The following is a 16,435-nucleotide window of genomic DNA, read 5'->3' as shown; positions in this document are numbered from 1 at the left end:
GGGCCCACTTGGTGTGTGCTTGGGCTGAGCATTGGAGCTTTCACGTGCATAGGCTATTCTTGGAGTTAAACGCCAGCTTTGGTGCCAGTTTGGGCCTTTAACTCCAACTTTTATGCCAGTTCTGGCGTTTTGAGGCTAGAAAAGGGCAGAGAGCTGGCATTTTGACACCAGTTTACATCATCAAAACTCGCTCAAAGTATGGACTATCATATATTGCTAGAAAGCCCTGGATGTCTAATTTCAAACGCAATTGAAAGTGCACCATTTGAAGTTTTGTAGCTCCAGAAAATCCACTTCGAGTTTAGGGAGGTCAGAATCCAATAGCATCTGCAGTCCTTTTTCAGCCTCTGAATCAGACTTTTGCTCAGGTCCCTCAATTTCAGCCAGAAAATACCTGAAATCATAGAAAAATACACAAACTCATAGTAAAGTCCAGAAATATAATTTTTGCACAAAAACTAATAAAAATATACTAAAAAGTGGTTAAATCCTTTTAAAAACTATATGAAAATACCCCCAAAAAGCGTATAAAATATCCGCTCATCACAACACCAAACTTAAACTGTTGCTTATCCTCAAGCAACTAGATGAATGAAATAGGCCAAAAATAAAATCAAGAGGCAATAGCATCTCCAAGTGTACATGAAGCTCAAATTCTAATTAGATGAGCGGGACTAGTAGCTTTTTGCTTCTGAATAATTTTGGCATCTCCATTTATCCTTTGAAGTTCTGAATGGCTGGCATCTATAGAAACTCCGAATTCAAATAGTGTTATTGATTCTCCTAGTTTGGCATGTTGATTCTTGAACACAACTACTTTATGAGTCTTGGCTGTGGCCCTAAGCATTATGTTTTCCAGTATTACCACCGGTTACATAAATGCCACAGACACATGACTGAGTGAACCTTTTCAGATTGTGATCAGCTTTGCTAAAGTCCCCAGTCAGAGGTGTCCAGAGTTCTTAAGCACACTTTTTTTTGTGTTGGATCACGACTTTAACCACTCAGTCTCATGTCTTTTACTTGGACCTGCATGCCACAAGCACATGGTTAGGGACAGCTTGATTCAGCCACTTAGGACAGGATTTTATGCTTGTAGGCCCCCCTATCCATTGATTCTCAAAGCCTTGGATCCTCTTCACCATTGCCTTTTGGTTTAAAGGGTTATTGACTTGTTCTGCTTGCTTGCTTCTTTCTTTCTCTCTCTTTTGATTTGTTCTTCACTGCTTTCTCTTGCTTCAAGAATCAATTCTATGATTTTTTAGATTATCAAAAACATTTCTCTTTTTTTCATCATTCTTTCAAGAGCCAATAATTTTAACATTCATAAACTTCACTATCAAAATTTATTCACTGTTCAAGCATTCATTCAGAGAACAAAGAGTATTGTCACCACATATAAATAATTTGAATTTTTCTTATTAAGAACTCAAAAATAAAATTGCTTCCTTATTCAAAAAAAATCTGCTATTTTATTCATGTTTAATGATGATGAGAAAAATAAATTATAGCTTACATGGGGATAAAATTAAAAACGAAAAGTAAGGACACTCATTACTACTATTCCTATGACTCTAAAAATAGATTTCTAATAGCAGAGTTATCACAAAGTTAAGATTAGGACTCAACAACCTTTATTTTGGGAGGTGGATGCTCCTTCATTCTGTGGGGTGTCTGGCCCTTCAAGAGGTAGCTTCTGGCGCTTCAGCTCCTGCAGTTCACGCCCTTGCTTCTCCTGTTCTTTAAGCAGCTTGTATAGCATGCTATTTTGATTTTGCTGTTCTTCTTTCATTTGATCCATAGCTTCTTGCAGCTTAGTAATAGATGCTTCTAAGCGGTTCCAGTAGTCAATCTATGGGATTTCTGGGAGGAACTCTTGTGCCCTCCTTTTGATGGGAATGTCTTACACTTGTTGCCCTTCCATTCTCTTTTTTGTGATTGGGAGATCAACTGAGATATACTCATCTACTCCCATTCTTACTCCTTAATTTTTATATAGCAGAAAAATCAAGCTTGGGTAGGCCAATTTGGCTTCAGTGGAGTTCTTGTTTGCAATTGTATAAAGCTCACAAGCAATCAGGTGATGAACTTCCACTTCGTTTCCTATCATAATGCAATGGATCATCACTGCTCTTTTAACAGTGACCTCAGAGCGGTTGCTGGTGGGTAGTATAGAACGCCCAATAAAATCCAGCCAGCCTTTAGCAATTGGTTTGAGATCCCCTCTCTTGAGTTGAATTGGGACATTCTTTGTGTTGGTTACCCACTTGGCTCCAGGGATGCATATGTCCTCTAGAACTTGGTCCAAGCGCTTATCTTAATTCACAATTCTCCTGTTAAAGGATTCCGGGTCGTCTTGTAGTTGAGGCAACGTAAAGATCTCTCTTATGCTGTCATGGTGGAAGTAGATAATCCTCCCTCTGACCATAGTTCGGAAGGAATAGAAGGCGGTTCCAGACATTCTCTGTTTATCTGTTTACCACAGATTTGAGTAGAATTCCTGAACCATGTTTCTTCCCAGCCTCTATTTCGAATTTGCTCTTGGATCTCTGGATATTAATCTTCTTTCAGATCAAATTTAACTTCCGAGATCACTGAACTCAGATCCATTATTTTATATTAATGGTCTGCATGTTCTTTGGTTAAGAACCTCTCTTGCTTCCAAAGTGGTTTTAGAATATTCTTTTTCTTTCCTCTTGAGGTGGTTTGTTTTTCCTTGGGGGCCATGTTCTTGGTGAGTCTTGGCTCAGTGATCACGAAAAGCACACCAAACTTAGAGGTTTGCTTGTCCTCAAGCAAAAGAAAGGAAAGAAGAGGAAGAGATGGAGAGACAATTTCGAATGGTGGTGGAAAGGGGATGGCCAAATGGGAATTTAAAGGGGAGAGGGGTGGGTTCGAAAATTTTGAAAAAGATATGATAGAAGATATGATTTGTAAAAAGATAGTTATGATATGAAAAAGATGTATTTTTAAAATTGAAAAGATAAGAGAGAAATTTGAAAAAGATAAATCTAATTTTGAAAAGATAGTGTGATCGGTTGAAAAATATTTAGAATGAATTTAAAAAGATAGATGCATTTTTGGAAAAGATTTGAAAAGAAATTAAAAAGATATATGAGTTTTGACAAAGATTTTGAAAGAAATAGAAAAAGATTTTTTTAGGATTAAGAAATTTTTGAAAATGAAATTGAAAGATGAGGATTTGTAACATGTTCATGCAAGAAATGTTGAAAGAAATATTAAAATTTGAAAAAAAATCTGAGTTGGGAACAAGAACCTCCTCCCCTCTATGTTCCTGGCGTTAAACGCCCAGGAGTAGCATATTTTGGGCGTTTAATGCCCAATTGTTGTCTGTTTTGGGCGTTTAAACGCCCAGCCAGGTACCCTGGCTGGAGTTTAAATGCCAGTTTTCCTTCCTTACTGGGCGTTTAAACGCCCAACTAGGTACCCTGGCTAGCGTTTAAATGCCAGAATTCCTTTGTCACTGGGCATTTTTCTAAATGCCCCGGATGTTGCAAGTCTGGCGTTAAAAGCCCAGAATGGCACCCATTCTGGCGTTTAACGCGCAAAAATGCTCCTTACTGGCGTTTTTCTGCTAGTGAGCATCTTTTCTCTGTTTTCCGCTTTAAATTCTTTTGTAACTCTGTGAACTCCTGCAATGGAAGATTAATTTTTATCAAACTCTTATAATTACTAAAAAAATAGATATTCTTAACCAATGGCTGGGTTGCCTCCCAGCAAGCGCTTCTTTATTGTCTTTAGTTGGACTTCACTGAATGTTATTCTAGTCTCAGTTTTGAGCATTGTTGCTCAATATTACTTTCAAGATAGTGTTTGACTCTTTGTCCATTAACAATGAATCTTTTATCAGAGTCAGTATCTTGAAGCTCCACATATCCATATGGTAACACACTTGTAATCACATAGGGTCCCCTCCACCGGGATTTTAATTTCCTAGGGAATATTCTGAGTCTAGAGTTGAATAGCAGGACCTTTTGTCCTGGTTCAAAGACTCTGGATGACAATTTGTTGTCATGCCATCTTTTTTCTTTCTCCTTGTAAATTTTTACATTTTCGAAAGCATTGAGTCTGAATTCCTCTAGCTTATTCAACTGGAGCAATCTTTTCTCTCCAGCTAATTTGGCATCAAAGTTTATGAATCTGGTTGCCCAGTAGGCCTTGTGTTCCAATTCCACGGGCAAATGATAGGCCTTACCATACACAAGTTGGTATGGAGAAGTTCCTAGAGGAGTCTTGAATGCTGTTCTGTATGCCCACAGAGCATCATCCAAGCTTTTGCCCAATCCTTTGTACGAGCCATTACAGTCCGTTCCAGGATCCTCCTTAATTCTCTATTAGAGACCTCAGCTTGTGGATGATACAGAGTTGCCACCTTGTGCCTAATTCCATACCAGACCATAGTAGAGTAAAGCTGTTTATTGCAGAAATAAGTGCCTACATCACTGATTATTGCTCTGGGGACACCAAATCTACTGAAGATGTGTTTCTGGAGGAACTTTATCACTATTTTAGTATCACTAGTGGGTGTTGCAATTGCCTCTACCCATTTAGATACATAGTCTACTGCCACCAGAATATAAGTGTTTGAGTATAAAGGTGGGAAATGCCCCACGAAGTCAATACCCCATACGTCAAATAATTCAATCTCTAAGATCCCTTGCTGAGGCATGGCATAACCGTGAGGCAGATTACCAGCTCTCTGGCAACTGTCACAGTTTCGTACAAACTCTAGGGAGTCCTTATAGAGAGTAGACCAGTAGAAGCCACATTGGAGGACTTTTATGGCTGTTCACTCACTTCCGAAATGTCCTCGATATGATACATGGCAGTGCCAAAGGATCCTCTACGCTTCTTCTCTAGGCACACACCTACGGATTATTCTGTCTGCACATTTCTTAAAGAGATATGGTTCATCCCACAAGTAGTACTTTGCATCAGAAATTAATTTTTTCGTTTGCTGCCTGCTGTACTCCTTGGGTATAAACCTTGCAGCCTTATAGTTTGCAATGTCTGCAAACCATGGTACTTCCTGAATGGCAAATAGTTGCTCATCCGGAAAGGTTTCAGCGATGTCAGTGATAGGGAGGGACGCCCCTTCTACTAGTTCCATCCGAGACAGGTGATCTGCCACTTGGTTTTCTGTCCCTTTTCTGTCTCTTATTTCTATATCAAACTCTTTCAAAAGCAGCACCCACCTTATAAGCCTGGGTTTTGAATCCTGCTTTGTGAGTAGATATTTAAGAGTAGCATGGTCAGTGTACACAATCACCTTTGATCCTACCAAATAGGATCTGAACTTGTCAAAGGCATAAACCACTGCAAGCAATTCCTTTTCTGTGGTTGTGTAATTCTTCTGTGCATCATTTAGGACACGGTTGGCATAGTAAATAACATGCAGAAGTTTGTCATGCCTCTGTCCCAATACTGCACCAATGGCATGGTCACTGGCATCACACATCAGTTCGAATGGTAATGTCCACTTTGGTACAGAAATAACTGGTGATGTAACCAGCTTGGCTTTCAGGGTCTCAAACGCCTGCAGTCACTTTGTGTCAAATATAAATGGCGTGTCAGCAGCTAGCAGATTACTTAGAAGTTTTGCAATTTTTGAAAAATCCTTTATAAACCTCCTATAGAATCCTGCATGCCCCAGAAAGCTTCTGATTTCCTTAACATTGGCAGGTGGTGGTAATTTTTCAATTACCTCAACGTTAGCTTGATCCACCTCTATTCCTCTATTTGAAATCTTGTGCCTAAGGACGATCCCTTCAGTCACCATAAAGTGACTTTTTTCCCAGTTCAAAACCAGGTTAGTCTCTTAGCACCTTTTTAGAACAAGTGTTAGGTGATCAAGACAGGAGCTGAATGAGTCTCCATATACTGAGAAGTCATCCATGAAGACTTCCAGAAAATTTTCCACCATATTAGAGAAAATAGAGAGCATGCATCTCTGAAAGGTTGCAGGTGCATTACACAGCCCAAATGACATCCTTCTGTAAGCAAATACTCCAGATGGACATGTGAATGGTGTTTTCTCTTGATCCTGGGGGTCTACTGCAATTTGGTTGTAGCCTGAATAGCCATCCAAAAAGAAATAATAATCATGACCTGTTCTTTTTCTAGCATCTGGTCTATGAATGGTAAAGGAAAATGATCCTTTCTGGTGGCTGTATTGAGTCTTCTGTAGTCAATACACATGCGCCACCCTGTAACTGTTCTTGTGGAAACCAGTTCATTTTTCTCATTATGAACTACTGTCATGCCTCCCTTCTTAAGGATGACTTGGACAGGGCTCACCTAGGGGCTATCAGAAATTGGATAAATAATCTCAGCCTCTAGTAATTTAGTGACCTCTTTCTGCACCACTTCCTTCATGGCTTTAAGGTAGAGCTTATGATCACAGGAAAAGTGTTATTTTCTCCCAGAAATGCATATTTCAGGGATGGTGGTAGTGGTTTGAGCTCTGATTTGGGGGACTTTTCCTCTAATTGAGGAGTTTTCAAAGGTTCTTCTAATTCCTCTGGCCCCTCCAAATCAGGCTTAACATCTTTAAATATGTCCTCTAGCTCTAATTCGAGACTCTCAGTCATATTGACTTCTTCTACCAGAGAGTCAATAAGATCCACTTTCATGCAGTCTTTTGGTGTGTCTGGATACTGCATAGCTTTGACAGCATTCAACTTAAACTCATACTTATTGACTCTCAGGGTCACTTCTCCCTTTTGGACATCAATGAGGGTGCGTCCAGTTATTAGGAAAGGTCTTCCTAGAATGAGAGTTGCACTCTTGTGCTCCTCCATTTCCAGCACTACAAAGTCAGTGGGAAAGGCAAATAGCACAACCTTGACCATCATGTCCTCAATTATGCCTGATGGGTATTTAATGGAGCCATCAGCAAGTTGAAGACAGATTTGGGTTGGTTTGATCTCTTCGGTCAAACCAAGCTTTCTGATAGTGGATGCAGGGATTAGGTTGATACTTGCCCCAAGATCACATAGAGCTGTCTTGGTGCAAATTCCTTCTAATGTGCATGGTATCATAAAGCTTCTGGGATCCTTAAGCTTCTCTGGTAAGCTTTTTAGAATGACTGCACTGCATTCCTCTGTGAGAAAAACTTTTTCAGTTTCTCTCCAATCCTTCTTATGGCTTAAGATTTATTTCATGAACTTAGCGTAAGAGGGTATTTGCTCAAGTGCTTCTGCAAACAGAATCTTTATTTCAAGAGTCCTGAGATAGTCTGCAAAGCGGGCAAATTGCTTATCCTGTTCCGCTTGGCAGAGTTTCTAAGGATAAGGTATTTTGGCTTTATATTCTTCAACCTTGGTTGCTGCTGGTTTATTTCCTACAGAAGCAGGCTGAGACGCCTTCTTGAGGGAGTTATTATCAGCATTTGCGGGTGTCTGATCCCTTATTGGCGTTTGAACGCTAGGATTGGGTGCTGGATTGGCATTTAACGCCAGATTCCTATCCTGTTCTGGCGTTTGAACGCCAGAATTGAACATGGAATTGGCGTTTGATGCCAACTTTTCACCCTTTTTGGCGTTTGAACGCCAGAATTGGGCATCCACTGGGCGTTTAACGCCAGTTTGTCACCCTTTTCTGGCGTTTGGACACTAGAATCATTCCTCTCTGGGCTCTTTGATACAAGGATTTATACCGGTTCGGAATTCCACAAAATAATTCCGTTGTTAATATAGTTCAAACTAATAGTCAATCCTCAAATCAAATTAAATTTGGTTGTCACAAGTAACAAACCCCAAATAAGAATTAACCAAAGTATTTAGACTCTGGGTCGTCTCACAAGGAATTGCAATGAAGTGCTCAATTATTGGCTATAAAGTATGTTTTGAGGTTTTGATTGATAAGAGGGCAAGAAATTAAATGACAAGGAAAGTAAATCAAGCAAATAACTAAAGAAAGCAAGTAATAAGGAGAGACATTCATGGCAAGAATTGAAATCATAGGCTTGCTATCCTAATCATACAATGATTAATTCATCTTATTTAGTCAACTCCAACAAATGGAAGAATGTATCATGTTATCTTCACATAAGGAAAAAGTCAAACAAGACTAATCAATCATATCACAATAATAAACAAGAATTTATCTCATTTCGTCATCCCCAATATTGGAAGAAGGTATCACATTATCTTCCATGAGAGAAAGTCAAACAAGACTAGTTAACCTCAATCCAAATGTACTAATAAACTCACTAATAGAATTAGCAAAAGATTAGAGTCAATGGAAATCATATTAACTAACAACTCTAGATCACCAACATTAGTTGGATATTCATGACTCAAGATTGCCTAATTACTCTTTCCAAGCCAAGAATGCTTAAAGTCTACTCTAAAGCCCAACCAAGCATTTTGTCAAACACTTGGTGGATATACAAGGAAAGCATAATAAAAGTGCAAGAATAGTAAATCTACCAACTACCAATTGCAAGAAAAGTAAAATCACAACTCAAATCATCAATAAAAGAAACATCAACATTAAATTTCATTAAAAGAAAATCCAAATCCAGCATGAGTTCATCATCACAAAAGAGAAAGATAAAAGGGAAATTAACACTACACATTATGAGAATGAAAGAGTAGAAGTATGAAATTAGAAAGAAAACAAGATAAAAACATGAGATTGAACCTAGATCTATGAGGATTAACCTAAACCTAACCTAATTCTAAAGAGAAGAGGGAGCTTCTCTCTCTAGAAACTAACCTACATGATGCTAAGCTACCAAACAATTGCTCCCCCCTTACCCAAGCTTGAATTCTGCATAAAATAGCATTGAAAATGAGTTGGGTTGGGCCCAAAGTGCTTCAAAAATCGCTAGGGGCGATTTTACTTTAGTGGGCCATGAGCAGCATCGGCGTGCATGCATACATGGCACGTGCACGCCCCTATACGTGAAGCAAAATATGGCAAATTTTATATCATTTCGAAGCCCCAGATGTTAGCTTTCCAACGCAACTAGAACCGCCTCATTTGGATCTTAGTAGCTCAAGTTATGGTCGATTGAGTGCTAGGAGGTCAGGCTTGACAGCTTTAAGGTTCCTTCATTTCTTCATGAGTTCTCCCACTTTGCATGCTTTTTCTTCATTCCTTCAATCTAATCTTTGCCTTCTAAACCTGAAACCACTTAACAAACATATCAAGGCATCGAATGGAATTAAAGTGAGTTAAAATCAGCTATTTTACGGCCTAAAAAGCATGTTTTCACATTTAAGCACAAATCAAGGGAAAATTGCAAAACCATGCTATTTCACTGAATAAATGTGAGAAAAGGTGATAAAATCCCCCAAAATAAGTACAAGATAAACCACAAAATTGGAATTTATCAAACACCAAAGTTAGAATTGCACATTCACCTTTGCATTTCTTTGGTGTGTAACACCAAACTTAGTTCCTTGCAATGTAGAGAAAGCTTCTTGACCCATTTATTTACAAGCTATGAAAAGAAAATTACCTTTGGTTGGGTTACCTCCCAACAAGCGCTATTTTAACGTCACTAGCTTGATGTTCTCTTCATCAGTTGAGCTGATACTTCATCTTGGAACCTTCTCCCATATTGCCCAGGTAATGTCTGAGCCTTTGCCCATTCACAGTGAAGGTTCGCTTTGATCTTTCTTCCATGATTTCTATATGTCCATAGGGTGAGACCTTGGTGACCAGAAAAGGTCCTGACCACCTTAACTTTAGCTTCCCAGGAAATAGCCTTAGCTTGGAATTGTAGAGGAGTACTCTCTGTCCTTCTTCAAAGCTTCTTGGTGCTAACTTGAGGTCATGTTTTTCCTTGGCCTTTTCTTTGTAAATTTTGGCATTTTCATAGGCCTGAGATCTGAATTCTTCCAATTCTTGCAGTTACAAGAGCCTCCTTTCACCAACAACTTTACTATCAAAATTCTGTAACTTGGGAGCCCAGAAAGCTTTGTGTTCGAGTTCCAATGACAGATGACGGGCCTTTCCATACATCAATTGATATGGGGACATCCCAATTGGTGTTTTGAAGGCTGTCCTATACGCCCAAAGAGCATCGTCCAGCTTTTTTGACCAGTCCTTTCTTAAAGATCCCATAGTGTTCTCTAGTATCCTTTTCAACTCTCTGTTGGATACCTCTGTTTGTCCACATGTTTGAGGGTGATAAGGTATGGCCACGTTATGCTTTACTCCATATCTCAATAGTAGAGTTTCTAATGGTTTATTGCAAAAATGGCTTCTTCCATCACTCATAAGTGCTATGGGGACACCAAACCTGCTAAAGACATTCTTTCTGAGGAAGTTCAGGACCACCTTATTATCATTTGTTCGGGTTGCAATGGCCTCCACCCACTTAGATATATAGTCTACTGCCACTAAGATATACTTATTTGAGTATGAGGTTGGGAAAGGACCCATGAAGTCAATCTCCCATACATCAAACAACTCAAGTTCTAGGATGAATTGCTGTGGCATCTCATTTCTCTTGGGCAAGTTCCCAGCTCTTTGGCACTCATTGCAATTCTTCACTAACTCTTTTGCATCCTTGAAAATAGTGGGCCAAAAGAAACCGCACTACAACACCTTGGCTGCTGTTCTTTCTCCTCCAAACTGCCCTCCAAAGCCAGAGCCATGATCTGCTACTTTGTTCTCTACCCCTTTTTTATCTCTAATCTCAATATTGAACTCTTGCAACAATGATAAACCCCAATTTTGTGGTTTATCTTGTGCTTAATTTGGGGATTTTTGTCAATATTTCTTGCACTTATTCATAAGAAATGCATGGTTTTGTGTTCACTTCCGAATATTGCTCTATAATAGAAAACATGCTTATTTTGCCTTAGAATTACTATATTTTGATCCTCTTTATTACCATTCGATGCCGTGACGTATTTGTTGAGTGATTTCAGAATTAATAGGGTAAGAATGGCCTAGAAGAGAGAAGGAAAGCATGCACAAGAGGAAGGAACATGAAGATTTGGATTTTGGGAACTGCAGTATCGACGCGCACACGCACATCATGCGCACGCGTGGATGAGGATTGCTGGAAGCGGCGCGCAAGGATGGACGCATCTGCACAGGTCAGAGAATTCCAACCGACGCGCACGTGCACTTGGCGTGCATGCGTGGATCGCAAAAGCAATCGGCACGCACGCACGCATGGCACGCACGCGCGGGAAGCTGCACGTGACCTTATTAAAGGAAATCGTGCCTGGCGATTTCTGAGGCTCATTAGGCCCAATTTCAAGCTGTTTATGCATGGAAAAAGACCCAAGGATGCTAGGGAGAAGGGGGGATCAATCATTTTGACACTAAGACACATTTTCTAGTTTTTTTGGGTTCTTTGTTCTTCTCTAGATCTAGCTTAATTTGATCTTCCCTTGTTGAATATGAATTGGAGTTTATTAATTACTAGTTTTGATTGTTCAATTTGAATTCCTTAGTATACTTTTGCTTAGATCTTGTGTTAGTTTATGGATTCTTGTCAATTGTCACTTTATACCCATTGCATGAATGTTGTGAATCTTGACTTGTTGATGTTACATTGATGATTTCTATTCTTAATTGTGTTGTTTGAGTGATTGTAAGTTGATATTTATTAGTGGGTATTTGTTAATTTCAATCCATTTGCAATTTGAACATGTCTTTTGTTAATGCTTACCAAGTGTTTGATGAATTGTTTGCCTTGATTATGGAGTAGTTCTTTTTACTCTTGGCTTAGGCCAAGGGAATTGGGTAAACTTGAGTTATTGGGTCTAATGGATTTGATGATTTGGAAACCCTTAGTGGTCAATTTGATAGCCATTGACACTAGCCTACTACTAGGTTAATTAGTAGTAAGGTTACACCTTATGGGTAGATGTTGACTAAGCCATTTAACTTACTTCAAGTATAGAAGTAGATCTAATGAGCTTGGTTCCTCATAATTGTCAAGATATGGTTATTAGACAAGGATAGTGACCCCAATTCCCATGCCTATCCAGAGTTACTTTTATTATTCATATTTGAAAACCCAAATTCTTAATTGTGTTGCTTTAGTTGTAGCTACTGTCTAGTTGAGAGTAGAATTAAATTGAAAGTTGTCTTCTTAGTTTGAAATTGCTTACATCTTGCTTGGTTATTTGAATTAGTTCTTTGCACTTTAGATTACTTGTTTGCTAAGATTTCTAGTTTATTTTCTTGCTCATGACTTACAACCCCGGATTTCTAACCAATGTTGAAGCACATGTCTGCCCATTCCTTGTGAGACGACCCGAGGTTTGAATACTTCGGTTATTTTATTGGGGTTGAACTTGTGACAACCAATTCCTTTCTAAATTTGATCCTTGAGGATTGTTGTTGGTAGAGCTATACTTGCAACGCAACTTCATTGAGAAACTCTCTTCCGACATAGTCCACGGGTGCACATCAAACAACAAGATCCACCTTATCAATCTTGGTTTTGATTCTTGCTTGGAAAAAAAATATTTAAGTGCTGTGTGATCAGTAAAAACAATCACTTTGGAGCCAATGAGATATGATCTAAATTTATCAAATGCAAACATTATTGCCAACAATTCCTTTTTAGTGATGGTGTAATTCTTTTGAGTGTCATTAAGGACCTTGCTGGCATAGTATATGACATCCACCAAGTTATCTTTCCTTTATCCTAACACTGCCCCAGTTGCAAAGCCTGATGCATCACACATCAGTTCAAAAGGAAAATTCCAATCAGGTGGAGTAATGATAGGAGCTGAAGAAAGTTTCTTTTTTAAATTGTCAAAAGCCAGCATGCACTTTTGATCAAATATGAAAGGTGTATCAGAAACAAGTAGATTACTTAAGGGCTTGGCAATTTTTGAAAAATCTTTAATAAACCTTCTGTAAAAGCCAGCATGCCCTAAAAAGCTTCTATTTGCCTTAATATTGCAAGGTGGGGGTACTTTCTCAATTACTTCCACCTTGGTCCTGTCGACCTCAATGCCTTTTTTGGAGATCTTGTGCCCAAAAACCACCCCTTCAATGACCATGAAATGGCACTTTTCCTAGTTTAGAACCAGGTTGGTTTCTTGACATCTCTTTAGCACCAGAGCAAGGTGGTGCAGGCACTTAGAAAATGAGTCTCCAAATACAGAAAAATCATCCATAAACACTTCTATAAATCTTTCAATCATGTCAGAGAATATGGAGAGCATGCACCTTTGGAATGTTGCAGGTGCATTGCACAATCCAAAAGGCATTCTCCTATATGCAAAAACACCATAGGGACAAGTAAAAGAAGTCTTCTCTTGGTCTTTAGGATCCATTACAATCTAATTGTAGCCTGAGTATCCATCTAAGAAGCAATAATACCCATGTCCAGCAAGTCTCTCTAACATTTGATCCATGAAGGGCAGAGGGAAATGATCCTTCCTTATGGCTTCATTGAGCTTCCTATAATCTATGCACATGCGCCATCCAGTCACTGTTCTTGTTGGTATCAATTCATTCCTTTCATTTGGCACAACATTGATTCTTCCTTTCTTTGGAACTACTTGGACAGGGCTTACCCAGGGGATATCTGAGATTGGGTAGATGACCCCTGCTTGCCACAGTTTTATAACCTTCTTTTGCACCACTTCTTTCATGGCTGGGTTCAGCCTTCTTTGGGGTTGGATGGAAGGCTTTGCATCTTCTTCCAGCAGAATCTTATGCATACACATAGAAGGGCTTATCCCTTTTAAGTGGGCAAGAATCCATCCAATGGCATTTTGGTGTTGTTGCAGTACTTTGATTAGCTCTTCCTCTTGCTCTTGACTGAAAGCGGAGTTGATGATTACTGGATAGCTTTCATCACTTCCCAAGTATGCATACTTGAGGGTGGAAGGTAGTGCTTTCAGTTCAAATTTTGGTGCTTCTTTCTCCTTTTTCTTTTCTTCTAATGTGCTTGAGATGGGTACCTCTTCTGTTTGAATTTCTGTAGCCTCAATGTTTAATGTGGAGTCTTCTCCTATCACATCTTCAAGCTCTTCTTCAAAGGTTTCTTGCACCACAATTTCCACTGCATCTAACTTCATACACTCTCCTAATTACTCCTGTGGGTAACTCATGGCCTTGAACACATTAAACACCATTTTCTCATCATGTAGCCTAAGGGTAAGTTCACCCTTTTGGACATCAATAATGGCTTCAGCACTAGCTAAAAATGGCCTTTCCAGAATGATTGAAGTCTCCCACAAAGTCAGCCGGGAAGATGAAGTCTCCCACCTTTACCAGCAAATCCTCCATTACTCCATGAGGGAATTTGAATGATCGGTCTGCCAATTGGAGTGCCATTCTTGTTGGTTTGCTTTCTTCAAACTTCATTCTCCTCATCATTGCTAAGGACATCAAATTTATGCTGGCTCCCAAATCACATAAGGCCTTCTCCACTGTGATTTCTCCTGTGATACAAGGAATTTGGAAGCTTCCTCGGTCCTTCAATTTTTGAGGTAATTTGTGTTGGATGATGGCGCTGCATTCCTCAGTTAACACCACAGTTTCATCATTTCTCCAACTTCTCTTCTTGGTTATTAACTCCTTGAGAAGCTTAGCTTAGAGTGACGTTTGCTCTAATGCTTCAGCAAAGGGAATGTTGATCTGCAATTTCTTGAAAATCTCCAAGAATCTGAAGAATTGGCTGTCCTTTGCATTCTTCATCAGGCGCTGAGGGTAAGGTGCTTTAGGGACGTATGGCCTTAGGACTTCTTTTTCTTCAGGTGAATTGGGACCATGTGTTTGTGCTTCTTCCTTGTCACTTGAACTTCCCTCTGCTTCATCTTCTTGAGTTTCTTTTGAGGTCTCTTTCAATTCCTTTCCACTCCTGAGTGTAATAGCCTTACATTCCTCCTTTGAGTTTGTCTTGATAGCATTACACGGGTTATGGCCAGGGACTTGCTTATTTAGATACCCAATTTGTGCTTCAAATTTTTGAATGGTAGCATCTTAATTTTGCAAATTGGATCTCACCTCTTCCTTGAATTTTTTCATATCATCAGACTCCTTGAAAAGGTTTGCAAGCATAGCTTCAATTCTATATAGTTTGTCTTCTGATGGTGGGGTGGGAATTGAGTATTGAGGCTGATTGGCTTGGGCTTGATATGGTGGCTGAGAGTAATTGTTTTGTGAGGGTTGATATGGCCTTTGGTTAGAGTTATGGTGGGTGGACTTGTTGAATTGGTTGGAGTTGTGGGGTCTGTGATTTTGGTTCTGGTTTGGTTGGTTTCTCCACCCAAAGTTTTGGTGATTCTTCCAACCTGGATTGTAGATCTTCGAGTATGGATCATGCTCTTATCTTAAAGAATTTCCAATGTAATTTGCTTGTTCCCAGTCAACTTCTTCCTCTGTATTTGACTCTGATTGAAGTGATGGTTGAGTGTGGATAGCTACAGCCTGATTCTTCTACATTTGCTTGGTCAAATCAGCTAGTTGCTTAGCAATTATTTTATTTTGGGCCAAGATTACATCCATGTTGTTCAGCTCTACGACTCCTCTGTTGTTGCTTCCCTCGGAGGCATAGAAATACTCATTGTCAGCCACTGTTTCTATGACATCAATGGCTTCTTCAATGGTCTTCTTCTTGTTAAGGGAGCCTCCAGATGAATGGTCTACAACTTTCTCTGATTCATATGACAGCCCTTCATAAAAGATATGCAGTTGTACCCACTCATTGAACATCTCAGATGGACATTTCCTTGTCAAATCTTTGAATCTCTCCCAGGCTTCATATAAGGTTTCACCATTCTACTGTCTAAATGTCTGCACCTCAGTTCTTCGTCTATTCACTCTTTGCGGAGGATAGAACCTTGCCAAGAATCTATTCACCACATCCTCCCAAGTTGTGAGGCTTTCCTTTGGAAAAGATTCTAGCCACTTGGATGCTTTATCCCTTAGCAAGAAGAATGGGAATAGAAGCAATATGTAGGCATCAGGATGAACTCCATTTGATTTCACTGTATCATAGATCTTTAGGAATGTAGTGAGATGCTAATTTGGGTCTTCTTGGGCACTTCCTCTGAAAGAACAGTTGTTTTGGATGAGAGTGATGAGTAGAGGCTTCAATTCAAAGTTATTAGCATGGATGGTTAGCTTTTGAATGCTGCTCCTACAAGTCCCAGGATTGGGATTAATGTAGGAACCCAGCACTCTTCTCTCTTGTCTAGCAAGGTTAGCAGCACCTCCTCTGGCATGATTGTGCACTTCTCCTTCATGATGAGTTTCCATTTTATCCTCCATATCTATATCCAAGTCTTCCTCCTCTTCCTCTGCACCAATAGCCTTCTTTCCTCTTGATTCCCTCCTTAATCTAAGGAAGGTCCTCTTCGGTTCACTATCAAAAGAGGTTGAGGTTTCCCTTCTTCTACCTGTCATACAATGAACAAGTACAAGAGACAGCAAGTGTAGAGTCCACTAAAATGGAGTATAGTTAGCTTAGTTA

At 39.5% G+C, this 16,435-nt stretch overlaps 1 pseudogene; it reads left to right on the top strand.

Moving 5' to 3' along the window:
- Positions 1-15,677: 15,677 nt before the first annotated feature.
- Positions 15,678-15,774, top strand: LOC127742093 (uncharacterized; annotated as a pseudogene).
- The last annotated feature ends 661 nt before the right edge of the window (positions 15,775-16,435 follow it).

The sequence above is a fragment of the Arachis duranensis genome, chromosome 9 (genome assembly GCF_000817695.3).
Source record: "Arachis duranensis cultivar V14167 chromosome 9, aradu.V14167.gnm2.J7QH, whole genome shotgun sequence".
Lineage (NCBI taxonomy): Eukaryota > Viridiplantae > Streptophyta > Magnoliopsida > Fabales > Fabaceae > Arachis > Arachis duranensis.
Note: the sequence above shows the minus strand (reverse complement) of the source record. Positions and strands in the feature narration are given on the sequence as shown.